The sequence below is a fragment of the Rattus norvegicus genome, chromosome 10 (assembly GCF_036323735.1).
Source record: "Rattus norvegicus strain BN/NHsdMcwi chromosome 10, GRCr8, whole genome shotgun sequence".
NCBI classification, from domain to species: Eukaryota; Metazoa; Chordata; class Mammalia; order Rodentia; family Muridae; genus Rattus; species Rattus norvegicus.
In genome coordinates, this window is record NC_086028.1 from 49,688,416 (window position 1) to 49,708,001 (window position 19,586).

Sequence of the window (19,586 nt, forward strand, 5' to 3'; positions counted from 1 at the left end):
ACCATGTAATCTATGACATTGTTCCTCATATGCACTGCAAACTATGGTCAAAGTTGGCTATTATTCATGGGTATCAGTGTTAGGCATTGTACTGTGCAGCTTTAATCTTGAAACTTGGGAGACTGGAGCAGACCACTAGTTCAAATCCAGTGTAGGCTACAGAATAAGAACCTGTTTGAGGTGAAACAATAAATCTATGCTTTCACCCCCAAAGCCATCAAATTATCCATGCCACATGGCCATTAAGTCCTTCTTTCCTCCTCAAAGCAAGCACACTTGTCAGTATAAGAGGAAATGTCATTCATTGCCTCTGGTTTGTGTGCCTGTGTGTCTCTTCCCTTGTTCCAGGACATCCTGACATTACCTTAACCCTGAGCTTTAGGGTTCTTTCTTTCCCTGCTTCTAAAATAGTTCTGTAAGAAGGGCTCAACAAGGACACTCTTAATAATAGTTCCTAAATGGAGGCTTTCCTGATTCATTCATTTTACCCCTTTAATTTGCAGACTGCCCTCCACCTTGAATAGTAAAATATAACTATAAGCATCTCCCTTACTCCTTTGTTAACTGTTGGGGGCTCTCATCTCTTTGACGTGGTCCAAACAGGTGGCTTTTCCTTTAATGGGCCATTTTCTGTAAATTCCCATGCTCAGAGTCTTCTGTCTCTGTGCCCTTCCCAATTTTGCCGGGAATTGGTCAGGAATGAGCCACCTTTGCAAGCCTTTCTAAAGAGAACTCACTGTTTGCAACCATTTAGGAATGGGGACTGCGCTTCCTGCACTGATCAGCTACTCCTGTGCCTTCTGAATCTAGGGTTCACCCAACAGGTGGTAGAGAGAGTAGGAAAGACTGCTTCCTGAGGAGGAAACTGGATCAGCATAGACTTCGATGAATTCACAGTGATTTGGGGGGCATTTTCTTAACTCCCGTTTATCTTCTGGGCCCCATCAAAAAATTTACTAGGTATATCATATGTTTATTTATATATGACCTATTATACATATATACAATATAGAATATAACACATACATATACATATATATACATATATACATATATACACACATATATGTATATATACATATATACATATGTACACATATACACACACATATATGTATATGTGTGTATATATATATATATATATCACAGACACACACACACTGGGTAGGATGGAATAGTCATGATTCATCTCAAAACATCTTGTCATTTAAATTTTCTGAATTGCTTATTGATGGATTTTTCCAGTTAATATTTCCAGATTGTGTTTAATGTGCAGCCTAAACCTCAGAAAAGAAACTATTGATGCTTAATCTGCTCATTTTGCTTTTCTGTTAGCAAGCTCCTATTTGGTGCCTGGTGCCACCTTTGTATCTGGGTCTCTCTACCTCTCCCTTTACTCTATGGTCAGAATCTATGTCAGTCCCATTTCTTTTGGTGTATTCATGGGATCTACCACCAGACTTCTCTCCCTGCTCTCTACCGAGGCAGAAAGGCAGAGTGGATGGCTGCCTGGGATCTGAACAAACACGAACACTTGTATTACTCCTGCCGCACTTTCGCCAGCATAGGAGGCTTTGGGAGCTCCTGTCCAGTTCAGCAAAAGAGAAGCAGGGCTTAGTCATAAAGAGACAGCTTCAATGCCTGTGATTTGCTTTAGGGCAAATGCATTTTCTTCTGATTTCACGTGCCACTTGCAGGAATCAAAAGAGAACTCTTCTCTGGGTATTGTCCCTCCTTATTTTCAGATTTGCTCTCTGATGTTTCAAGAACCCACTGACTACAGACTTAATAGGATAAGTGGAAAATTCCAGAAATATTCATTCACAAGTCCTAATTACATGAAGCAAAATGAAATCTATTGTCAGGTTTGGTCCATCCACAGGTTCTCTGCTTTGGTTTATCCTAAGATTTCCTGCGTAGGTCCAGCCTCAGATCTCCTGCCTTGGTTTTGTCGAGGAGGGTTCAGGATTCATTACTGAGGCAACACAGAGCATTCACCTGTGGTCCTGCCCAGAGTGATTCCTGTGTTACACTGTGGTTGATTATTTTCTCTTTCAGGAATTATTATTCATCCATTCATTTATTTAGCCTGTCATCTGTCTGTCTGCCTATCTGCCTACCTGTCTAGTGTGCGTGCATGTCCATTCACATTCACACACTCGTGGGACAGAGCCCATGCAGGAGTTGAAGGAAAACTTGAGAAATGGGTTCCCTCTTTCACATGCTGCACCTACTCACAGTCTCAAAACTACGCGGATGACTGCCCAAGCTTCGGGCTCCTTGAAATGTTCACTACTGCCACTTGTCTTCTCAATGAAGATCACTCTCTACTCTAACACACTCTCACTCCTCCTCGACTCCCTCTTCAGTTTCTCTCCCTCGTTCTTATCACTTGCACTTGGCTGATCACTGGAGCACGATAAAGCTAAGTCTAGAAGGTCTGAGGAAGAAATGAATGATGGGCCACTGTGAAGGAATACTATTTTAGGATTACTATTGCTAAGATGAGACACCATGACCAAAGCAAGTTGGGAAGAAAAAGGGTTATTCTGCTTACACGCTTACACGCTTACACGCTTACACGCTTACACGCTTACACGCTTACACGCTTACACGCTTACACACCTACACTTCCACAGTACTGTTCAGAATCAAAGGAAGTAAGGGCAGGAACTTAAGTAGGGTAGGAACCTGGAGGCAGGAGCTGATGCAGAGGCTGTGGAGTTGTACTTACTGGCGCACTCCTCACGGCTTGCTGGTTTTCTTATAGAACCCAGGACCAAAATGGACTTCTCCCATCGATCACTAATTAGGAAAAAGTTCTACAAACTTGCCTAGAGCTTGCTCTGTTTTGTAATTCAGATGACTTTAGCTTGTATTAAGTTGACATAAAACTATCCAGCCCAGTACCATCAGCCTCCATCTGTACTGTAGATAGATTCCGATAGATTCTATAGGAACTGTGATGACATAATTCATTGACTGACAATACCAGATGAAACTGATCCGCACAGGTCTGAACCCTTGCTGATTAGGGGGTTCAGTACATCAGTAAAGTTCGCAATTCACCTGGATTATTTTCAGGCCCTCCCAACTCCATATTTTAGATAGAAGCTCATTACGATGGTGCTTACAGGGTATTGGTGAAGAACAAGAGCTGTTGGTTTGACTCTTTGCTCAATTTCAGCGCTATCCCTTTACAACTGTGTGATGCTGGGCATACATTTAGTCTCTCCGTGCCCCACTTCCTAGCCTGTAAAGCGATGATGACTATTCTCATAACACAGGACTACAATACAGGTTAATACAGCAAAGTGTTCAAGTCTATGCTTCAGCTCCTTACAAGTCTATCCTATTATTCTTATGTACTTCCAGACCTCTCTGGAGAGAAGATGGGATCTGAGATAACTCCATTACCCTGAGATTATTTTACCTTGAAATTAGCAGACTCCTCAAGTATGCACTTGCAGTTTTCCAAATGTTAATGCCTGCTAACACATTATCTTCATCTATGTAGTACTATAACAAACTGATCTAGACTGTGTGGCTTACAAAGAATAACAAAAATGTACTCTTCCTCACAGCTCTGAGACATCAGCAGATTGGTTTTGTAGTGAAGTCAAGTTCTGGTTCGTAACAGGTCTGTCCTTATTTTGTCCACTTTGAAAGGGGGGCAAGTGGGCATTGTGAGGTCTGATTTATGAGGTTGTTAATCTCTCATCTATTATCTAAATATATCAAAATACCCCATGGCTTGCCATATCACATGGGTAATAGGATTTTAACATATGGATTGTAGGGAAGGCAGAGAACAAATGTTCCACCTGTAACACACATTGATGGAAGCTGGCTTCATGGTTTTGTGTCCCTCTCTTTTTCAGAATCAAATCATGAACTCCCCAACAGATAATACAAGCTAAGGTTCCTTGCTGGAGTAACCTGTAAGTGCAATCCCCCACTTCAAAGTCATGAAGGGTTCCTGACACAGCCTCCAGATAGGGTGGTTCATGATTAACGCAGTATTGTAATGATGTATCCTGGTGATGATACGTGCCAGTTCTAGAATTCAGATTGCTGTCAGGTGGACAGTGACCTGGTAGGTTTAGTGTCTATGCCACAACACACTTCTGCAAAGCCTGATGGAGGCAGAGGCTGCGGCTTGGCAGTTAAAGTATTTGTCACACAAGTTTCAAGTGTGTGAGGACCTGAGCTTAGATACCCAGAACCCACATGAATGTTGCTAGGTGGGGGTGGTAGCAATGCTGCTAGGTGGAGGATGGCACCGTTGCTAGGTGGAGGGTGGCAACCGTTGCTAGGTGGGTAACAATGCTACTAGGTAGGGTTGATGGCCTGCCTGTAATTTTAGTGCTGTGGAGATATACATAGAATACTCCTGGGCAAAGTGGCTAGCATGACAAGCCCTTTCTGTGAGTTCTCCAATGAGAAGACTCTTCCCCATGACTAAGGTAGAGAGCCATTGAGGAAGATTTTCAAAGTCAAACTCAACCTTGCATTCAAACCTTTCCCTCCCTTTCCCCCTCCCCCATCCCCTCCTCTCTCAATCTCTCTCTCTCCCTGCAAACCACAGCCCAGTAACCAAAGCCCTGCTTACCTCTATTCACCCCAGTATTTGGCTGTAGCCAATTTTATTTAACTGATAGCTTTAAATTGGGAAGCAAGTTTCACACAACAAAGGCTGAAGAGCATGAAAATTCACTTGTCCGGGGGTGACCAGATTTTGGGGTTCAGAATTTAGCATTTGGATACACAGCAGCACCAGACCGACCCCCAACTGTTGAAGATACTTGCTATGAAATAACACTTACATGCTGTGGAATGAAAGTTTACAATGTTTATGGATTGCATCATTAACATTTTACAAATCAGTTCAACTGCTTCCAGTTTTAGCTTCCTAATCTCTTTGCTGCTGTTAAAAGTTGTGACTTCCCAAAAGTAAATCTGAAATTCCTGTGGCTTTTGGTAAACACACTAAGATTCATAAAACTAAGTAAATTAACAGATTCTCTTAGTCGTTTGGCTTAGTCAATCCAAGTGTGTGGTTTGGTTTAGAGCTTTCTTCCTGCATTGGACCAAAAGCTGAGAGACCGCAGGAGGTGGTAGTTCATTTGTGCAACTTGTTCTCTAGTTACTGAAGTAGAAATATTTTTGGTGTGCACTACAGAAAAGAGGTCCTCTGTCTGAAGTTCCAAGCCTCTGGTCCTGTCTGATGATCATTAATATTTTAGAAAAATTCTTTCAAGGAACCATGTCTAAGTCATGAAAAAAGCAGCTTTTACCCACTGCATGTATATGAATGTCCGAGCCTCCCAACCTCTCCTCAAAGAACTCCCTGGCTGCTTCCTGGATGAAGATGTGACTTTGCCTCATGCCAGTTCTCGAATACTTCTTATGAAAGTCGATGGGGTGGGGGGTGTTCAAAGCACATTCCTTAAGCATGGCTTTGCTTGAGAGCCAGCTGAGTCGGGGCCTGAGGCACAGCCACGGAGAGATAGAAGCCTAGCATAATTGTCTTCTGAGAGGCTCGACTAGCAGCTGACCGAAACAGATGCAGAGACCCACAGCCAAACATTAGACCGAGCTCTGAAAATCTTGTGGAACAGTTGAGGGAAAGATTAAAGAACCCAAAGGGGATAGGGACTCCACAAGACCAACAGAGTCAACTACCTGGGCCCGTGGGATCTTCCAAAGACTGACCCACCAACCAAGTAACATACACAGCTTGGTTTTCATGCAGGTCCCCTAACAACGGGAATGGGGGCTCACTCAGACTCTGTTACCTGCCTGTGGGTCCTGCTCTCCTAACTGGGCTGTCTTGTCTGGCCTCAGTGGGCCTGAAGTGATTTCAGTTGCCAGAGTGGGTTGGTTCCCTGGAAAGGACTTCCCCTTTCTCAGAGGAGAAGGGGGCAGGGAGCATGTGAGGGGTACCTGTGAGGAGGGAAGGAGGCTGCTATCTGGATGTCAAATGAATAAATAAATTAATTAATGGAAAAAAAGAATGTCTTTGCTCACCCCAAAGATTCAAGCCAGAAACTGCTTAATGCATGAAATATGAGTTCTCCATAAGAAAACTACTAAGAAATTATGAATGAAAACACCCTATTAATAAATCTAGCTTTAAGAGGGAGGCTCCTATTTCAAATGAAATCATCAAACTGTATCATTACGCCATGATTTCTCTTTCTATGTTATATAAAATATATTTTTCTATGATAAAATTTTAACAGTTTACAACATGTCTTCAAATATATTTCATGTTGGGCATTTCCCTTTCGGTGTTTTATTTTTAAATTTAAAAATACATTTTGCTTATGTTTTATATTTTGTTTAGTAAAGGCCTTTCACACCACACAAGGACACTGTAAATTGTCTGACACTTATTTGCAGAACACTGTGCCTGAAGATTCCAACATTACTGATAGTGTGGGAAGAATTCTTTCATAGCTCGGAAATTCAGGAGGTAGTGTGAGCAAGGTTGGAGACTTAAATCGGGGAGCCCCAGAGGCACCCAAGGTCACCCAAATCGTTGGCTTATGGCCAGGAATCTTCTTTTCCTGACTCTGCCTTCATATGACCACCTTCCCTTTGAGAGTCTCTGCTTCAAGTCTCACCATCCTTAGCAGTTCTAGTTTCTGAATTTAGAACCACCCATCCTAACCCAGGATGACCCCATCTGTCTTAGTCAGGTTTTCTATTGCTGCGATGAAATACCATAAAACCAAAAGCATGTTGGGGAGGAGAGAATGTGTTTTGCTTCCACTTCCACATTGCTGTTCGTCATCAAAGAAATCAGGGCAGGAACTCAAGCAGGGCAAAAATGTAGAAGCAAGACAATGAGGCGTCAGCCAGGGATGCAGCTCAGTAGCTTGCTCCTCAGGGCTTGCTCAATTTCCATGTGTGGAAATTAGATTGTGACTCATCTTGTGGGGAATATGATTGTTGAGTCAATTATTGATCAATAATCAATCAATCCACAGCAGTACTGGAGGACGTAGAGTATTTGCTGAGCTGCATTGACTGGCCAGAGATATTTATTGTTGTCATTCGAAGCTTGTGTTTGTCTCATGTACTACTGCAGGTAAACTTCCCACAGATTTATTACCTCACAGCCTCTACTGGCCAGTCATCCAAGCATAGCTTCCCTCTGTCTTCTGATTCGGGTCTACCAAGCTGCAGTTAGCTGGGCTGTATCTTCTCCTGGAGCCTCCCCTGCAGAAGAAGCTGCTCTTGAGCTCATTCAAGTAAATGCAGAATTCTCTTCTTTGAGAATTTAGGCCTTGAGGATATAGTTCTCACTGTCACTTGGGGTTTAGCTCAGCTGTTAGAAGTTGGTGTTAGCAACCTCAGGCTTCACACAGAAGTCCCTGAAAACCACCTCAGCCCCTTAACAAGTAGACTTCCTCAACACACTTGTTTGATCCAAGTCACTATCTTCAGGAAAACTTCTGATAGATAGGCAGAGTCATCTGACACACAGCCTACTCTCAGATGCTATGTGCTGTGACTATTGTCCTAGTCTGTGGCCTAAAAGAAGGGTGAGCTCTCAGCCAGAAGGAGGAATTACCTAGGGGCCTGCACAATAAACAGGAAGATGTGTGGATCAATGACGTCACTTTAGGGTCTTTTATCCCTTGGGAGATGAGAGACTGAAGTCTGTGTTCACTTGGCTTCAGTGCACCTGAGTTAATGGCATCTTGAGTCTAAAGCAATCAAGTTTAGAGCTTTAGTGCCCCTTATCTACAAGGCAAGTTTGGAGCCATTCAATAACTCTACCCATACACTTACCAAGAACAAACAAACAAACAGACAAACCAAAAAAAGGCAACTGCCTTTGCTGAGCTTGGTGTCTGTCATAGACAGGTTTGTTTAACCAATTCAAGGTGGTTGGAACTCTACCTAAAACATAAGTCCCTCCCACTCCCTCTGAGTGAACGAGCTGGAACTTCTGCTCCTCCGGGGCTTTCCCTAGCACATATTGTGTTCATCTGGTCTGACTCATCTCAAGTTCTCATCACTTGCTTTGCTTTTGAGTCAGCGAATTATGGTCTCTGACTTAGGGCTAACTTCCCCTTCTGTAAGGACGGAGCCATTGAATGGCAGTGGCTGTGTCACTATAATCCTCGCTTCAGCTTTACCTGGGAGACTTTACTTCACAGAGCCTTCTCTTCTTACCACAGGGTTCCTTCTTCTTCGTCCTTTCCCTCCATCTGCTCCACCTTGCTTAGGGTACATCCAACTCCAGCCCTAACGCAATGGTGATGGGTACATCTGCATATGTGTGCAGTTTCAGGTGAAGAAGAACCATTTGGAAACTTGGCTGGTGCCAACAGAAAGCAATTATACCACTGCAGGGTGCAAGGTACCAGGCTCCCCTTCCTATATGTTTCATCCCATAGCGCGCTGACACACCAGGCCTCTGTTCCTCCCTCCCCTAGTCCCTGAAAGAATCTTTTCAACCCCATGCTCTAATTTACTGAAACTGGTCTATCCCTTGGGACCTATGTCATCCTCCCTTCCCTGAACCCCCTTCAAGACTATACAGCCAGAGGTCAGGGACTTAAAAAGAGTAAAATGGGGTGAAGGGAAATGGACATAATTTCTGGAACCCAAAGAAGAGCTGTGTCTTTCACCATGGGAGTTTATTTTTACTGTGTTTCAGCTTCTGAGACTTGTCACATACAGACAGATTCCCAGGTCCACCTGGGTTCTCCGAAGGCTAAAAAGCAGATGATGTCATTGCTGATTTCTGATTTTATTGTCATCTGAAAAACAGAAACAATAGGGACACCCTATCCAGATAACTGGAAAGATTCAGGAAAAGCCTATCCAAGGCTCTCACAATCAGGCCTGGTGTGTGACACCATGATGCACCTTAATAGTCATTAATAATTAACCACTTAGGACAAGTCTCCTGGAGAGGCTTGAGAGCTGTCTCTGAGGATGGGTTTCTCTCTGCCTCTGCTCGGGACCTGCTGCATAAAGAACCTGGCAGACTCATTTAACCCCACCCTTCCCAGTGGAGGCAGTGGACCTGTCTGCTGGGTCTGCTGTACTGTGTGAATTGTTACAACCTTCCACAGCTCAACCTGACCTGGCCCCTCACCGTGTTTCATGTTAACATTTACTTCACCTCAGAAAGGCTTTCCTGGGAAATGTGGTTTAGAGAGCGTTGGAGGAATGTGTCACCAGGGACCTCTTTGGTTTCAGAACTTGAGTGATATAAGCAAGGCAGGAAATACATCTGCTCCAGAGCCCTGGGCTGCCCCGGTGGGTACCCAGCTCTCCACCTCCCGGGAAGCTTGCAGCCACCTTTATCACAGCTGACTACCCAGATAAGTCAGGTACCTACTGCCAGCTAATGCCAATGCTGACCAGGAAGGAAATGCTTGGTCCAGCTACTCCTGAGGAGGCTAGGAACCTCCTTCTCTTTCTGGCCCCATTACACCCAAGAGCAATTGAGACAATGAGGTCTTTTTCATCAAGAATTTGGCAATTTGGCAATAAATGATGTTTCCGTAGGCTGAGCCTGGAAACATAGATCACGGCTTTCTAATGCATCCCTCATTTGGAGCCCACGCTGGCCACCGATACAACCCTTTTGCCTGTGTGCATCTCTGTCCTATATTATTCTAGCAAGGGAAGGAGTGGATGAGCGCACACAGCTGCCTCCAATAGAGAAGGGGAGTTGGGCAGCTGGCTCACTCGGGGACCTTCCTGCCATGCAGTGGGCTGTGTTTTAGGTTGGAGTGTCCCAGCAGAAGTGGGGTGTTCCACTTTGACTTCAAGATCAGAGAACGGATTTGCTAACAAGCAGTGCAGGCAGACTTGGATTTATGAAGTGTGCTGACATCTGCCTCCTACTCGGGGCTGAGCAGACAGATTTCCCTCCCCTTCATGACTTTAGGCATGCGCTGTAGCTCTCCACAGGCCTGGAAGCGGGAAATGGGATGGAGTTAAAGAATCGGGCCAATCACTGGGTCTTTTCCCTATGCTCCTCGTGGGAAAATGTTTGGAAAGAGAAGAGAGGAGTTACCTGAGGAGAAATCAGCTATCTCAGATACCCTCTCCTAAATTGTCTTGTCTAAATACATCCAGAACATATATTATCTCATTTTAAAATTTTATTAAGATTTATTTATGTGTATGAGTACACCTCAGTTGTCTTCAGACACACCAGAAGAGAGCATCAGATCCTATTACAGATGGTTGTGAGCCACCATGTGGTTGCTGGGATTTGAACTCAGGACCTCTGGAAGAGCAGTCGGTGCTCTTAACCACTGAGCCATCTTTCCAGTCCCTCTCATTCTTTTTTAAAGGTAGATATGCATTCTTTTTTTAAAATAATTTTTGAAGCTTTTAACAACTTAGAATTTTAAAGCCAGCAAAAGCAATTTGATCCTTTCTCATCCAACCCTTGAACTTAGATCCCAGAATTCAATGTTAGTAGCCAGGGGCATAGACAAAGGACCAGGACAGGCAATTAAATACCAAATACTATGCACGAAGTCTTTGCTAATTTTCTACATTTCAATTGAGTCCAATCTGGGAATTCAAAGCAATTTTTGGCCTTGGCTGTCCTAACTTCCTTGAGGCCCAGACTCTCTGAACATTCCCCTAGTCCATTGCTCACAACCTCATTGCCTTCCTCCATAGAGGAGAGCCCTTGGCCCTTTCTATTCTATCAACCATGAAAATAAAGAGCAAGCCTAGACTTTCCTTTTAGCCTTGTAGTGAGAAACCAGGAGTATTCAGCTTCACGGCTGCAGACTTGCACAGCTCACACATAGCAGCACCTCCTTGAAACTGGAGGCAGAGAGAAAGGGAATCCGGTCCTTGCACTGCAGCAGCGGGGTTCCACGGGCAGTCAGTCCATTCGCCAGTCTCACTGGCTGTGACATCTACCTTTATTCTGTAGGAGACTTTGTGTGTAGTATTTGGCAGTGCCATCTGGTCTGACTTGCTGACTCATCTTACCCACGCTGCCATGCTCTCCTCCCTGACAGCCTGGTCCCAGCTGCAGGCTGCTGAAGCAATGAATCTCTTCAGCCCTGTGTTTATCTCTTTCTGACTTGCCTGTCAACCCAGAGCAGTCAGCGTCAGACATTTCAGTACATTAACTAGCTCTTCCCAACTGTGTTTGGAAGGAGAAAGTAAAGACTCTAGTGCTGTGTGGCACATTGGGCTGGGCTCCAGGGTCAGTCCCAAGCCAGTTACAATTTTCCAAGTCCCATCTTATCCTCAGGGGTTATATCAAGTCCCAAAGGGATTCTTCAAACCACAGACCATTGCAAACACTAGATACACTATGTGTCTTGCTGTATCTGTACATTTATAGCAAAGCATAATGAATTAGATACAAGAGATTAAAAACCACTACAATTAAGATAGAATGATTTTACCAACACAATGTAATAAGTGGTCCAGGAATATAGATTTTGCTCCCTCTGGACTGCTCTGGGGAGCTAGCATACACTGTGTAGATACATTTGAAAAGGACACTAAGTTGCATTCAGGGTGCCATGGGCAGGAAAGTGTAAGATTTCATCTCATACTGCAAGTGGCTCTTTGAAAACAGAATTAGTTCTAGGATTTTTCTGGTTATATCTTCCTGGGGTTGTCCTGCCAACTGGCCCCTTGATAGCTCTGTAACATCACCTGATCAGAGGTGACACAAATGAGTGGGTCTGCTGTTCTGTTTCCACAGCAGCCAATGGGCTAAAAGAGTGAAGGCTCTCCTCTCTAGGAGGGACGACTCTGTATGCTCCTGTTAAGCAGTACCTGGTCAAATGCAGCTCATTATGTAGGAGGAAAGGTGGCAGCCACCTCTACGTAAATGCCGGGGAGCTGTGCAGCCAAAAAGGCATCTCTGGCAGGTGGACCTAATTGAAGACCACCTGAGAGACTGAGGATTGCTGACTCAGACAATGCCAGCCAATCAGGAACTGCTGCTTAGAAGCGACGCTTTCGTAGGATCAATGGGGTGTGGGTGGAGGGTATTAAAGGAGCTTGCAGCAGTGTTCAGATGAGCTTGCTGGTCATGTCTCACCTGCTCCAGGTGCCACCTCACCTCCAAACCCCAAGGGCAGGTGGGGCCGGGCAGCACCATCCCACCTCACACTAGGGAGGAGATGGTTCGACCTGGGCAGAGATGGAAAAGAAAAGGGCAAGTTGGGGAGACCTGGAGAAATTCAGAAGAACTTGTGAGTTCTGGTAAACCTCTGCAGAATGATTCCGATCCAGAGTTCACAAGCTAGAAATTTAATGAAAACTGTATTTATGGCAAACAGCAGGGGACACACTTCTGTAGGTTGGTTTTGGGAACTTCAAAAGTCCTGGTCCATTTTGGATGTCAAAGAACTTTGAGCTTCCATTTGATAAGGATAGAGGTAAATGCGAAGTAAGGAGACATTGATAGGCATGTCGAGCCAATAGTTGCCAGCTGCTCTTCCTGGGGTAAATGCTAATCTAAGCTTACATATTGTTTTCCCTGAGTTCCTAATAATCTTCTGTGGACAGCTCCTTTGAAACATCATGAAAAGAGAAAACCAAGATTCAGAATAGCCTTATGTCGCCATAAGGTTACCCAGGGGGAGGGGATATGACCTCAACCTGTCTATTTTGGCCCCAGAGCCTTCAGAGGCTGCCCTACCATTTCTGATTTGTGACAGGTGCATAGTCACAGGGCACTTCAAAGTTGAGGCTTTCAAACCCAAGCACATTCCATTCACAAGGCCCTTCTGAACAACTACCACATGTTAGGCAGCGCCCTTCTCTTCTGCAATGACCACAATAACACCATTCCGTTTCTTTCTAACCTAATTACTAGCAGAGGAGGTGTATGAAGTAAGTGGTAATGTTTCTATAAGGTCTGGGTATTTGCAGGGGGAAAACAGGTCATTTTAGTGAGGGTATCTGAGAAAGCTGGTTTCTCAGATTGCACCTCTTTATTCTTTCCAAATATCTTCCATGAGGCAGATGTTATCTTTGCTTCCTTTGGTCAGCTCTCCTCTTTCACACTGCTGGATACAGTTGCTTAGGGCTCATCTCCAAGCCCTGGCAGCATGTCCAGCCAAAAGTATCCTGTCTGCATGACTGGTTCTGGAGAGCTCATGTGTCCTCATCCATGCCATGCATCAGTTGTCATCATTTGGTATAAATGGCACCCTGAGCAGATCACATTTCAGTGTTTATCAGAATGGCTGCTGATGTATGATCTTGCTACTTTTGTGTTCCTGGCTGCATGCTATCACTGTAGGAATCTTCCAGAAGGTCTCAACGATGTCCCAGAACTTTTGCTATGCCTTTGTTTGCAGAGTGAGTTCTAGTCACTCAGTCTTTCTCTTCAAAGTCTCATTATGACTCTGTCTGAATCGTTGTTTTTAGTGATTTCCTCTGCTCTCTTCTACTCCCCACCCACGCCTTCTTGACTCCAGTTATGTTATGTGTGCTCCCTGGTATGTTTCCCAGGGTCCCCCACCTCCTCGTTCTTCTACTGGCCATATTGTGATTATTGTTAACTTCCAGTAACTCCAAGTTACCTCTGCATCTCACAGCTTCCTCTGAGTCTTCTTAACACTTCAAACTCTGTCCATATTACAAAAATGCTTGATGTTTTTTGTATTCCTAGGGAGTGAATCTGTTTGAGTAGGGTATAGAAAAAGAAACAAACATGTGTTCTGTGGTGAAGGACTTCAGAGTAGGGATATGGGGACCTGATTATCACAGTGCCAAGTGTTTCTCATACTCACTCTCACACTGCAGGGACAGTTGCTAGAGGACAAATGACTCTACTCTTTGGTGTTTATCTTGCACTTATAATTTCCTAAAAATGACCCACTTGGGATTTTTGTTTGTTTGTTCTTTATTATATGACTTTCCTCATGGGAGGTGTTTGTCCCAGGTTATCTCAAAGGCCACTGAACCTATCATCTGTAGGCCTTATGCAAGTGTATTTCTATCAAGCACCAATCATTAAACAGTCCTCAGACAAATCCTGCCTGGTAGCAAGCTAGAGGGCATGTTTTCTTTCCAGGAATTTCCTTTAGCCACAACAACATCATAGTTAGCCTCACCTTGTTCGTTGATATACCTGGGAAGAGGGAACATCAACTGAAGAATTGTCTCCATCAGATTGACATATGGACTTGTCTGTAGCACATTTTATTGAGTGCTAATTGATGTAGGATAGCCTAAGCCATTGTGGGCAGTGCTATTCCTAGCCCAGCAGGCCTGACGTCTGTGTGTCATTGAGTAAGCCAGTGAGTGTTGTCCTTCCATGAGCTCTATTTCCAATCCTGCTTCCAGGTTTCCACCTTGTGTTCCTGCTTTGGCTTCCCTCTATGGTAGATTGTAACCTACAAGCCAAATAAAATCTTCCATCACAAGGTTCCTTTCCTTAAAATGTTCTATCAGAAGAATGGAAACCAAACTGGGAGAGCTGCCATATTGAAATAACCGATGAGGGCTGTTTTCCTTTAAAGGTTTCGGAATGTCTTTTCTCATCCAACAAGTATATCAGATCTGGGAATTTTAAATGGGGGCCAGGCAGGCAGCCCCTCCTTAGTGCTGTTTTTCTCAGTTTCCTGAGTCCACTGTGGCCAATGAAAGTCTCTTCTTACTTGTTTGGTTTTAGGCTGGTGCTCAAGTTTCTACTATTCCATCTTGCTAAGGTGCCAGCCCTTCCATGAGACTCCCTCCCACCTGCTCTTACTATTTGCATAACTATCTCATGTCCCTTCCTGTTAGCTTCAAGAATACCATGGGGGAGGAACTCCCAGGACTGCCCATCTTCCAGACTTCTTGCAGCCACAACAGCCTATGCGTGGAGTTTCTCTGCTGGTGAGGTTGTGCCAAAGTTTCACATTTCCACAGCTTTGGAAATTGGCGAGCGCTTTCCACATAGCCTGGTTTTCTGGTGTGTGTGTGTGTGTGTGTGTGTGTGTGTGTGTGTGTGTGTGTGAATTTCTCTATGTTTTAAAAGCAGCACCATTTACCAATTGTCACTGAAATGAATTGTTGGCTATTTTTCTCTCTTCTCTTCTCTTCTCTTCTCTTCTCTTCTCTTCTCTTCTCTTCTCGTCTTTCCTTTCCTTTTCTAAGATAAGGTTTCACTGTGCAACCCAGACAGACTGGTCTGAAGCAGGGGTTCTCACCCTCCATAATGCTGCAACCCTTTAGTACAGTTGTTCATGTTGTGGTGACCCCCAACCAAAAAATCATTTTGTTGCTATTTCATAACTGTAATTTTGCTACTGTTATGAACCATAGTGAAAATATTTGACATGCAGGATATCTGACATGTGAGCCCCTCAAAGGGTTGTGATGCATAGGTTGAGAATTGAGAACTACAGTTTTGATCCCATGAACGTCCTGATTCAGCCTCTTGGTGACATCATACAAAATGGCATTGGTCTGTTTCTTTTAGTAGAGAAAACATAGCTGTTTCTTTGAGTCCTATGTAAAAGCTGAGGTTCTTGACTGCTTGCTCTTAGGGAAAGACACTCAGTCAGAGTCCAGAAATGACCTGGATGACCATCTCCTTCAAACTCAGTGGCTGGCCTGCAGTACCATGTTTTATTCTGCCATCAGAAGCAGAGAAGCTTGAAGAAGAGGTGGGAAAGTCAATGTCCCGATTAGTGCTTCTATTTTTTTATTTTTTATTTTTATTTTTGAGGACAAAGGAAGTCAATAGACATCGAAAATAGGGCCGCTCCTGTCCCAGGGCTCAGCAGCTTCCAGTTCATTTCCACGTCATGCTGGCTGTAATGGGAAGTGACAGCTGATGAAAGCTGCTATTCATGGTCATCTGAAACAGCTTTTCCTCCCAGATGAAATTCGGTGTGGCATGAGTCTAAACACGCAGACCAGAGGCTAGGCAAAGCAATTCCCCAGATCCCCAAGGGCTGGCAGAGGCGACTTTGTTTGTGAAGGGGGCTTCCTGCAGGGGCATCAAAGAGACTCAATGTAAACAATGGGGGTCTTTATACCCCTCCTATGCTTGGGCCTGATATGGTGGTCTTGGCCCCAGACTCTGTCCAGCTAAGACCCTCCTCTTTGTTTATAATCAGCCACAGGCACTGGGGGTGACTTTGAGGTTTCATGACTACTATTTTCTTCTATAATGGACAAAGCCCAGATTTATCCTCATGCCTTGTAGGTGAACTGTTCCCCTGTAGGTATAATGGTATAATGTTGGGTGGGCAGCATGACGCATGGATGGCTTCAGACTTGCAAAGATCTCTCTCTCTCTCTTCATCTAGAAGAGACACGAGTGATTTTGAGTCTTAGCAAAAGGGACCCTTGGACTGTGTTCAGAAACAGGCAGTCCTGGCAGCTCGTGCAAATGATCTTCACGAGCTGGAGGCAAACACTGTGGAATGAGACGCCAAAGCTTTTCTACTTCTTCTAATCTGACATCGACATCATGTCACCCACATATGGCTTCCATCGGAACAAAGCTGGTGGTTTGTCATCAGCCTCGGTGTTATGGGCTTAGTCACTTGGGTAGCCAGTAGCTCTCTTGGCACAACCACTTCTGAAAGAGCCAACACAAATTACATCAGGGTGGGCACTGGGCAGAGAGACAAGAGAAGAATCTGAGACTAAGGAAAATCAAATTATTCTTCCAATGGCTCCTGTCTCTATTTAGACTCTAAATAGTGGTTCTCAAGCTTCCTAATGCTGTGACCCTTTAATATGGTTCTTCATACTGTGAAGATCCCCAACCATGAAATTATTTCCTTGTTAATTCATAACTGTAATTTTGCTACTTTTATGAATTTTAATGTAAATATCTAATATGTAGGATATCTGATAATGTGACCTCCAGAGGGGTCACAACCCACAGTTTGAGAACCACTGATTATAGTCTTACTAACTCAAGGTCTGTATAGTTTATCTCTGATCCTGAAGCTGATGTAGTAGAAATGGGCCCTGTAGACACTCCGGAAAAGAGGTGAAACCCATTCTACACCATGCTGGATAAATATGGCTGCTAAGTCAGGGACAACTGAGCTAAAGGTCAAGCTCCCATCTGAGCTTCTGGATGCTCTCGACACACACACACACACACACACACACACACACACACACACACACACACACCTCTTAGATTTCCCCACACTTCTGCAGGAAATGGGAATTTGTTTTCCATGACTGATCTTACTTCCTCTGTTGTGATCCCTTGCTGCTGCATGGTAAAAAATGAAGTCTGTGTATATATATATATATATATATATATATATATATATATATATATATATATTCAGAAGCCTAAAATAACTACAAAAAGAATTCAGTATATAATTGAGCGTGTGAATCTGAGATTTCTCTCAATTCATTAAACTTTGTTCCTTGATTTTTTGACACCTGACAAGGCAGGTCTGTGTGTACACTTGGGAGTTTGTGTATGAGTGTGCATTGGGGCAGGATGTCTGGTCCTAGATTATGTTGGTTTGTACTGGCACTAATTGAACTCCTGTTTCAATCCTTTCTTCAGTTCCTCAACCACCTTACTTATTGCTTCAATTGACTTGTCCCAGACAAAGGGATCTTCAAATATGGCTCCTGACCCTCTTGTATTGTTATGAGTGAGGGTATGGAGTCAGGACTCAGTCATCATGTATAACTCTTTAGCCCTTGATTCTCAGGCCTTGGGATCTGAATGGTAGTCATTCATACTCTACCCCTCCATCACTGTGCTCGCCATCAGTGAGCACACTTTCATCTGCTCATTACCATCCAACTACTGCTCTTATGTCATCTGATCTGAGAACCATGGAATGGGGAATGGGCAGCATGAGTCTGTAACTCCTGTCTATGTCTGCAATCCCTTTTCTCCTCTCAGACTCTGAAATCCTGTGTTGTAAGGTAAACTAGCTCTTCATGTTCCTCTCATTCCCATATTTATGAAAATATTTTCTAAACCTTATAGTCCCTGAAAGTTCTAAGTCTAAAGCCTCCATGATTTTGAAATTTTATTCCCACAAGCCTTTATTCTAGCCAGGACTTCAAATGCCAGTTTTTGAAGGTAAGCACAGATTTGAACATCTTGTAATTCCAACAATAAGGAAGCTGAGGTAGAATGGCTGCCATGTGTTTTGAAGTCAGCCTGGGATGCACAGTGAGTACCAGACCAGTCTGGGCTGCATAGAAAGGCCTGGCTTACAGAAAATTCAATTTTGATGCAAAGCTGACCCAATTATCATCCTCCTCCTCCTCCTCCTCCTCCTCCTCCTCCTCCTCCTCCTCCTCCTCCTCCTGCTTTTCCTCCTCCTCCTCCTGCTTTTCCTCCTCCTTATGAATGTTCAGATGTTTTTGTGTACTAAGATATGAGAGTAGAATGTTCTGGCTGCTTGGGTCAAGGGAAGCATCAACAGGCCAAAGAAAAGTGAGGGGAAAAATCTTTGGCTTGTACTTGAAAGTTCTTCTGAGTGTGATTTTGGTCACCTGGTGCTTTTGGTCAGATGAGGCAACAAATTTCTTCACATCTGCTGATTGTCCTAAGAATATCACTCTAACAAGGTCTTGAGAATGTCTGGGGAGGCCTCCTGACTTGTATAATTTGTTCTCGGATAGTAAATAGGACCTGAAGAGCAGGATCCCACCAAAGGCTTGGAACAGGAAACACAGGCTCTTCCTTTCCATGTTCCCTCAAGACAGGAGAGCGTCTACAAAAGCATGTTCTCGTCAGGAGTTTCCACAAAGGGTCTCCTCAGTGTGTGACTGTGGGGAACTGACTGGAAGCCAGCCTCAACCCTAGAAACAATGTCCACTTTCCCAGATGGTGTAGATTTCAGGATATCATACCTGGGGGAGGGATCGGAAATGAGGGTGCTGGTGTCAGACTGCCTTTTTTTTTCTTGGAACTTGGAAGTGGGTAAGCAGAAAAACCATAGTATTTGCCCTTTATAGTAAACCCCTTGCATACCCTGTCTTAGTGTGACTATTTGTCCTTGTATGTGCTTCCATCAAGTTTCTGATAACCAGCCAAAGGATTCAGAGTCTGGCCCAGCACCTGGCTTTGTCTAGGGGTGTCCTCTCAATATGAGCTTTGTTTTAGAACAAAAGAAATAGTGCTATCTTTTAATATAGTGCATGGGTGTATATACATGTCAGGACATGATATATTTTAACACCAGGAATATTACCATTTCTGACCCTCCCAAAATGTCTCCAAGTCTACTTAATGTTCATCTTCAGAAAGCCTCAGTTAAAATGAAACAGTTATGGGGTACTTAGTCCCAGCAAGGACACCACAGCAATTCTTTGTGAGGCAATATGAAAAGAAGAAGTAGTCACATAAAGCCAAAGACTGAGTCAAAGGAAATCATGCTTTCTTGTAAACTCTAGCTTTTGTTTCCCTGAGAGAATTTACCTGTGTGGTGAGGAAAAGGAGCTAGGCCTAAGCGCCTTCTAGGTGAAGCATCAGCTTTCATTTTGTAGCATGGAACTAGGGCACAGAGAGAGAGAGAGAGAGAGAGAGAGCTGCAGGCCTGCTCAGGACTTAGGCTCACATTCAATGGGATCTGTAGCCTTTTGTCCTTTCTGATATGCCACCTAAAAGGGAA